This window comes from Triticum aestivum, chromosome 6B (genome assembly GCF_018294505.1).
Source record: "Triticum aestivum cultivar Chinese Spring chromosome 6B, IWGSC CS RefSeq v2.1, whole genome shotgun sequence".
Taxonomy (NCBI): Eukaryota; Viridiplantae; Streptophyta; class Magnoliopsida; order Poales; family Poaceae; genus Triticum; species Triticum aestivum.
In genome coordinates this window covers 11,947,917-11,956,418 of record NC_057810.1, presented here as the reverse complement: position 1 = coordinate 11,956,418, position 8,502 = coordinate 11,947,917, and the positions used below count along the sequence as shown (strand labels likewise).

The following is an 8,502-nucleotide window of genomic DNA, read 5'->3' as shown; positions in this document are numbered from 1 at the left end:
GCACGTTGTGAGCATCGAGCCCCCTTTAAAAAGTTCGTGGCATTTGAATCCACTAATAGCGGCACGAGGTTTCTAGGCTGTGCAAAAAAGGTAAGTGACCGGTGCTATTAGGTGTTAAAGTGTACAAATTACATTGCTTAGTTGTTTTAGTGATTTTGCAAAATCTTTGAATTGATAACTTCTTAGTTGACTGGTAGAATTAGTCTACAATTAGGATGTCAAAATTATAAAGCTCTGGCCATAATTCTTGTTATAACAATAGTAGCAAATGCATGAGTAGTTAGTGCATTGTAGGAGTTTGACAATTTTTTATGCTCTGGCCATTAATCTTGATATAAAACTATAAGTAAATCGCCATATTTCTTCTTTACAAGTATTTTGGCTTTGTATTATTTATCCGCAGTAGCCAATGCAGTAGTAAGCAATACAATATTGTTTTTGCTTTTCTTTATCATTATGTTGTATATTTTCACCAGTAATGTTGCTCTACATTTTTATGTGTCTGATATTACAATAGTATAGGTAGAACATTAGCATAATTAAATTGGTTCAGTTGTTTTGCATTGTTTTCAGTAAATTTGTTTGAATATTATTTCCTTTTTTCACACATTCATAGGATGGACCCAAGTGCAACTATGTGGAGTGGATTGACCCTGAGTGGACAATCCCATTGAAGAAAGCTTTATCTAGCATCTGGATTATGTATGAGGAGGAGGTGACCATGAGGTTGAGACAGAAAGCTCCACATAGGAGGCTCCTATTTAATTTAATTAGTTGATTATTACAGTAGTACATATTTTGTGATTTGAACATTCGGTTATCTAGTTTAGTTTCATTAATGTTTAATCAATATTTAGTTTAACTTGTTGGGATTAATAATTTAAACTAATGCTTAGGGGTTATCTGACATTAGGTATTAACTAACAGCTCAGACCCACAAGTCAGTGGTGCGACATCGAATATAGCATATGAGATGTATAGTGGCCTCTCACATTGTATCAGCGCTACTAATGAATTTCCAATTAGAGACATGTAGCCTCTACTCCAGAGCTAGGTCCAATACCAGCCGCATGGAGAGGCGTCACCACAACTCCAAGAATACCAGTGGCGCCATACTAGCGGCTTTGGCTGTACGTGCTGCTAACAATGTCTGAACGATGTTATTAGGCTTTTCAGCACTAGTGGTTGGTTAATCCATCTTGGTTCAGGATGGGTTTTGCCCATCGTTGTCCCGCCAATTTACACTTGAAATGTAATAGATTATGAATTCAGGGGGAAGTCATGGCATCTTTCCACACAAACATAAGAGAATAGAAGAGGTCGCTGGATCCAATAAGTTTGATTGAAGTTGGTTGGCGATGTACATGTGAGGTTGGGCTTGATGGAGTTGTAACACGAGTGCACGTGTGAGAACCCACATGTCATGCATACCCATGTGCCATTCATTGTTGCGTCACTTTCTACTCCTCTTGATATGGATGCGGCGAAAAGGGCATCGAGGTGGCTAGCAGATGCTGCGACGGTGAGGTGCCGCTGACGCTGTGATGGGGGCGGCAAATGCTGCAACAGGGAGGTGATCGGTGATGCTGTGACGGAGGAAGTTGTGACAACACCGGCGGCTGTGAGGTGCCAGGCGATGTTGAGACATGGCATAGCACTGTTTCATCATTGGACATGGATGTTATGATGCGGGTAGCGAAGTACCCGACAACTTTACGACGGGGCGCATTGGATGCTGCCATGGCGAGATGCTCAGCAATGCTCCACAGGAGGCTGCGGATTCTACAAGTTTGTCAGCACTGCTGCAAAGGGGAGCGTTCCAGTGTCAAGGAAGACCCACCTGCTCGCTGGTGCTATAATGAAACTCCATATGGTGACCGCAACACATGTGGTGAGAGAATGCAGGGATAGTGTACGCTAGGCAGAGAATCGCGATAGAATAATCTGGACCCTTTGTATCATAGGGTGGGTAAGCGGACTGATTTTTCGCCAAAATAAGTTAACCGAGATTCTCTTTTTTTTCCTGTGTGTATTTCTATGAAATCCCGACCTTGCAGAAATCCCAATCTAAATCTCTAATTCCTGCTGCTATCTGGATGATTGGAAGGCCTACGGAGCTATTGAGGAAGATTCCAATAACTATTGGGAGCTAGGCGTGACAACTTGTTTTCCAATCGGTGTGTATATTGATCGATGATGACATGCGTAAGTCTATCACCCATATATAGGTACTCCTCCTTTCTGACTTAGAAGGCTTATATTTTTTTCTGATTTAAAGGGCTCGTCTTCATCCCCTATTGAGATCCCAATGCGCATTAAATCTTTCATGCAATAATTAAGAAGGAACTCACCAATGCATGCAAGGATCCTACTCATCTAGTGGTCAACATGCATGCACTGCAATTAATTCAAATTAATGCACCAGGTTAAATGGATAATTTTGTAAAGTAAGAGATACACTCCTCCAATCACCATGTGCCTTGGTTGATGAGATTTCAGATTTGAGCCATGTAAACCAGAAAGAAGGGAGTAGCAACATGCATCAATTATACTCCCAGAAAGGAGTGAGTAGCAACATGCATCAATTATACTCCCAGAAAGGAGGGAGTAGCAACATGCATCAATTATACTCTCGAAACATGCATCAATTATACACATACTATACTTGTCACCAACGTGGCCACGTGATCCAGCAATTATGTGACATTATACACATACTATTGTGAACCTATGACTTACTAGTAGGATGCCCGTACGTTGCCACGGGCTAACAAAATATATGCACAACAAAAAATATGCTACTAAAAATGTATATACTAAGAGAAATGCCATGTGATATGGGAGTGATAGACAACATGCGATGATATTGCATGCTTGTGATGCGGTAGATAAATACATCTCCTCGTCATCTTTCCCTTCCCCTCCCTATCTCACAATCTTTTCTTCTTCGTGTGTTTCTCATGGGGCAAGCATAATCATTGATATGAATAGTCATGAAAATATCAGATCACTACAACCAACAATCTATCATCTACTCCAAAATTGACACCTATGCTTATTATACATAACAAAAATAAAACTACAGTGTTGCAGTCAAGACAAAATTTTGAAAGAGTATTAATGGACCAGGCATTGACAAAATGATTCTGTTAGTGTAACGCAGACCAGATGACATGGCACACACACCAAATCTATTCAGCAGTATTACATTAATCAGACAATTTGTTCAGCACATGGTAGCTATATAAATAGTCCAAATATCGTTCATGTTGACAGAAATTAGCAATGCTCATGGCTACATACGAAATTGGCCAGAGTCAATTTTCTAGCATCTTCTATTTTTACACAGCGTCACATGCCAAGTTTCCAAAGATTGAACTTAATAAAGACATGCTTTCACGTCCGTACAGGAGCTTTAGTGTCGATCTGCCCAATAAATTGCTCCGATGCTGGCGATGAATCTTTCGTTCAAGCTTCTATAGCCCCTCCGCCGCATAGATCTGGCCGTCTCCACTCACTCGCCTCATAGGCAGCAGCTGCTCCACGTGTTGATCCACTCATTTCTGTCTCCACTCACTCCCCTCATAGGAATATTGAATCATAAAGATATTTTCAGAGTATTAGGATTGTATCATGAATTATGTTCACTTCTATCAACACCTCACAAACTTTTGTGTTTGGTAAGAAAATTCAGCAGATATGAAGGTAAAATGAAATCATCAAAATATAATTCCCACCTACACTACTGCATGGAACAGACATGAAATGTCGTGGAAACTGTCGAAACTTACTTCTCTGGAAATACAGAGCGTTCAATACTGACTTGCACATAATTCGCAATTAGCACCCAGGTTTCATCCAATATGTAGATGCGGCGAACAGGAGCACATACTTGGACAGAGCATACCGCACGGGGGCGAGGCTCCAGTCCAACACTTCCCCAGCCCTCCGATTTGATTGCAGTACTTTGTATGTCATAGGTGCCCTTTATTCACACGTGTAGTACTATTTTTCGTTGACACGGAAACTTCCTAGACTATTACCTCACATACAAGCTCCTTTCGTAGATATTTGTGGAGCACATCTAAAAAAACCAAAATTCTGAAAGTAACTAAATCACTGTATTTAACCAATTTTATCTTCTTGGCAAATGAAAGTATAGCTAGCTATAGCTTTGTATCAAAAGTACTAATAATTTCTAACGACCCTTGTTGGCTTTGCTTTCTTCTACTCGGAAATACCAGAGCATCTTACGAAAATGAAGCTTTCTAGTACTGCTCTTTACAAGTTTAATCCAAGAAGTTCCACGACCATTGTAACCTACAAAACTGAGGAAACATATATCAGATTCAGTGACGTTGTAGTTGTGTTCTCTCCCAGAATAAGCTAGTCAGATGCATCTTTTCAATACTACTCTTTAGTAGTTTCGCGCCCTAATGGTAAAGTATATAGATGCAAAAGGATTTTGCATACTACTAAAATGCATAGCCATTCCAATACACTGATCCAACAAGCACATTATCGTTGTCGGTTAGTGGTTGCCAGTTGTCTATGCTGGTTCTCTCCCTTATCACTTAAGGGGCTTTGGCGAGACCAAGTTCTAATCTCTGCAATTTTACTTCACTCCTCTGCATTAGTGTCATTAATTTAGTGGCGCCATCCAAGCTAGCGGCACTATCCAATCCAATTTCCTATAAATCATGATTAACAACTCTCTTCTCTTTTTACATGTTTTAAAAATCTGCATATTTTCTTGGAATGATTTCAGTAACATAATTGAATGGCTCAGTATATGCTCACATATCCCCGCTCTTACAGGCTACCATAAAGCTTGTATCAGACTGGTAGTGTATACTATATTGCTAACTCTGAGATTGGATTTTGTGTTAATTATAGACAACAACAACAAAGCCTTTAGTACCAAACAAGTTTGTGTTAACTATAGAATCTTGAAAAAAGAAATAGTGGGCTGATTAGATATAATAAGATTTAAAATAGAAAATAAATGATGAATAGCAAATGACCATTTTAATCAAGCGCTAGAAGTCGCTGCACACTTAAAAAAAGAAGCTAATTGCACATCAGCTCCGTCTCGATTCGGTGCCACTTTAGAATTGGAGGAAATTTAGAGAGGCAGATCACATTCTTTGTTTGTCTAATGCCAACTTTAATCATACACTATGAATCTACAAAGTTGACTTGTCCAACAAATTTATGAATTTAATTAGTGTGACTACTTGTTGGAAAGAATCATCATCATATGACAAAACAAATACCCAAAATATGTTCCCATCACATGGTACACAACCAAGATGTGCAGTCAAGCATGAGGTTGCAATGAAATGTAAGAACAAAGAATTACAGTCAGTTGGGTGGGTTGTGGTCACGTGTGATGAGGACAGTGAGCCCGGCAGCGTAAATGCCGTCAGTTATCTGCTCCTCCGTGGACGCTGACCGAAACACACTGGAGCCCGACTTGCTGGAGATGAGCGACAAGATACCCATCTGGTCATTAGTGGACTCCCTAACAGAAGGGAGCCCATAAATAAGAGGTAAAAAAAGAAACAAAACAGAGTGCGAGTTCCCAAGAAGCACATAACGACCAGTTCAAAAAAGAGAAAGAGCCACGAATCGATTCTCACCTGATAGGTTGTCCTCAGTGTATAGCACCTGAAAGTACTGTCGGGAGATAGAAAAGGAGTAAGGGCACAACAGAATACAATATCATGTCATGATGAGTAAAAGGTGTATGTTTGAACATACCATCCTATGGCTTTGTTTGGCAAATATCTTGGCATTCCCTGAAGAAAAGGTTGGCCTGTAGCACAAGTTTAGGTCCTAGTTTTCAGTACAATCAGTTCGATTCGATAATCTCATTTTCCGCCATAGTGTTTTGTTCTCTAGTTACACGCCCACCCTGAAATACACCAAATAACTTGATTTGAGATATGGTCGACAGCGTTTTTCTCATTGTTCAGTACCATGCACATATCCTTTTCTTAAATGCATAAACACGATTCTTTTAATACAAAGGCCAATAACCAAATAACATGCACGCCTTTTAATTCATTGTTGGATTGGATGCAAATGTAGCAACAACCTTTTCTATTATGAACAAAAGTGTAACGCCAGCCTGGTTGTCAGAAATTAACTATAGTTAAAACCCACTAAATATGGTTGGATATAAATTAGAAAAGAAAACTTGTTTGTTTAAGAAATTAAAGCATGATTAAGAAGTTCCCTTATCTCTAATCGATGTGATTTCTACCACAGCAAGGCTTCTATGTCTGAATAGTGAATATACAGTGTTTTACAGAGAGTTTATGTCAGAAACTGGTTCCCTAATTTTTTGATACTCCACCCACGTAAATCTCGAGACTTGTAGCAAAGATATATATGTAGCACAACAAATAGCTCTCAAACTTGATAGATGCTTAGCAGGGGACAAATGGGCAATGTCTTCACTTCTCTTGGCAGCATGACCATTCTTTGTATACAATATGTCTGTTTTGGATGCTTGCATCGTGGCTCCACCAATGGACATCTCACTCTTCCAATAAGAAACGTAAAACCAACCTAGAATAGCATTTCCGCATAGTCAAGGTAAGACCGGAATCCAAATGCAAGAGGATCAGAACATAACTTTATGCCCAAAAACAAACATGTCATCATTCTGTTGTTAGTATCAACTATGTACAGATTATCATACAAGATTTCCATTACCCTGAACATTAGTACAAGAGACGAAAAGGAAACCTATAAACTAAGATTTCCAAAATAAACAGAAGAAGCTACTACTGTGCATCATATCCCACAATTAATTCATGATGCTAGCGAAGCTGTACAAGAGCCCAAAAGGAAACCTATAGTATTAAGTGCAGACTTCATCTGAATAGCCTTGCTTGTTCAGTGTTCCTAGTTATTGTGCGGACTTTAATCCTAATTTAACCGACCTCATCTGGGTCTCGAATCAAATGTACCACAGCTCAAAGAGCCGCAAATCTGAAGATATACAAGAGCCGCAGCTTTCTTTGCTTCGGCCTTCCGCCCTAAAATATAAAGCGCCCATTCAACCTGCAGGTTGCAGTTTCAAGTAATCACAAGGCAAAACAAGCACAAGAAAGTAGCCTGAACCCTGCAAGCCAATTGTTTTCCTCACTTCTGAACCCACACTATGTTGGAAAATGTTCTGCATCACGAGTGCAGACGTATCAAATGGACCAGTCCAAACTCTAAGCATCAACAAATTCAGTTTTGAACAACAGAACTCAAACGAAACAAAGCCACGAGAAACCCAACGGTGCATCCAGGAGCAAATCAAGAATCCCTAGAGTGGTCGTTTTGAACACATACACACAAATAGTAATGGCAGATTGATGATAAGCTACAAACACCGCTACAATTTGTACGCACTGCTTGGGTATCTTGCAAATAAAATAGAGGTAATAAATTCCTTATAGCTAATCACGTGAATATAGCAAATTGATTACCTGTGGTTTGATTCCATGTGCTCTATCCAAAATAGATCAAATCTGCAGGACATCCTAGGCTATGAGTGGTCAGCTGTAGATGCTGTTGCTTGTGCTTTTGCACCAAAGGGGCCTGAAGAGCCCCATCTCCCTTCAACAACCTCTGAATAGTAAAGAACATCATATAACAAGTAATTAGAAAAAAGATAGTCTAATCAAAATCAATTCGTTCGAATAACCATATGTGCATAGTGACAAAAGTATGTTTCACAGGGGGATTGCAGAGTATGTTGCAGCCTAAGATGCAAGCTTCATGCATTGCCGATGCTCAAAGTTGATGTATATATATTAACCCCACCGTCCCAATAAGGTGAATAAATATGCGAAAGAAATAAACTTGGCTTAGACCCAAAAGTAAGCTAGCTTAAAAGAAATCCTTACTGATGGCGCCAGTCATATAGGATTGCCCATAGCTTTTGCACTTTCTCTCTGCAATCAAAATCAATCACCATGACATAAATCAACAATATATACACTCCATTGCGAACATACAGAATGGGGAGAACCAAAACACCTTGATGTATTCATATCATCCATAAGTTGTAAGGATAGAGCTCCAAATGCAATAGCAAACATGAATCGTATTTCTTAACTGTGGTAAGAAAAAAAAATTAGGATGATTAAAACGAATTAGGAGGCTGAACCTGGTGGGGGAGGGTGTCGTCCAGAGCGGTGCAGAGTGGTCACTGGAGGTCAGCCTCCCTCCTCAGCTTCTTGGCGGACGAGGGCGGCTATGGATGGTGATGTATATGGTGAGCAGCCTCTGGCCTCCCCTGCTCCCCCATGGTCCTGCTCGACGCCCGTGCTGCCGATTCACCGCCGCCATCGCTTGCCAAGTTGAGATTGAGTGAGAGAGAGAAAGAGAGAGAGAGGAAAAAAATAGTGGAGGGAAAGCTCAGAAACTGCTGCTCACACAAAGAAAAGCAATCAGATTATAGGATACATGTGGTTTTAGAAAAAGCAAAAATGTAAT

At 40.0% G+C, this 8,502-nt stretch overlaps 1 long non-coding RNA gene across 1 annotated transcript; it reads right to left on the bottom strand.

The window, feature by feature from the left end:
• Positions 1-7,573: 7,573 nt before the first annotated feature.
• LOC123133117 (uncharacterized) lies at positions 7,574-8,300 on the bottom strand. Its single transcript, XR_006465160.1, has 3 exons — positions 8,174-8,300; positions 7,911-7,958; positions 7,574-7,632 (listed from the first exon to the last, which is right to left on the bottom strand). It is a non-coding gene; the product is annotated as an uncharacterized lncRNA (long non-coding RNA).
• Positions 8,301-8,502: the final 202 nt, after the last annotated feature.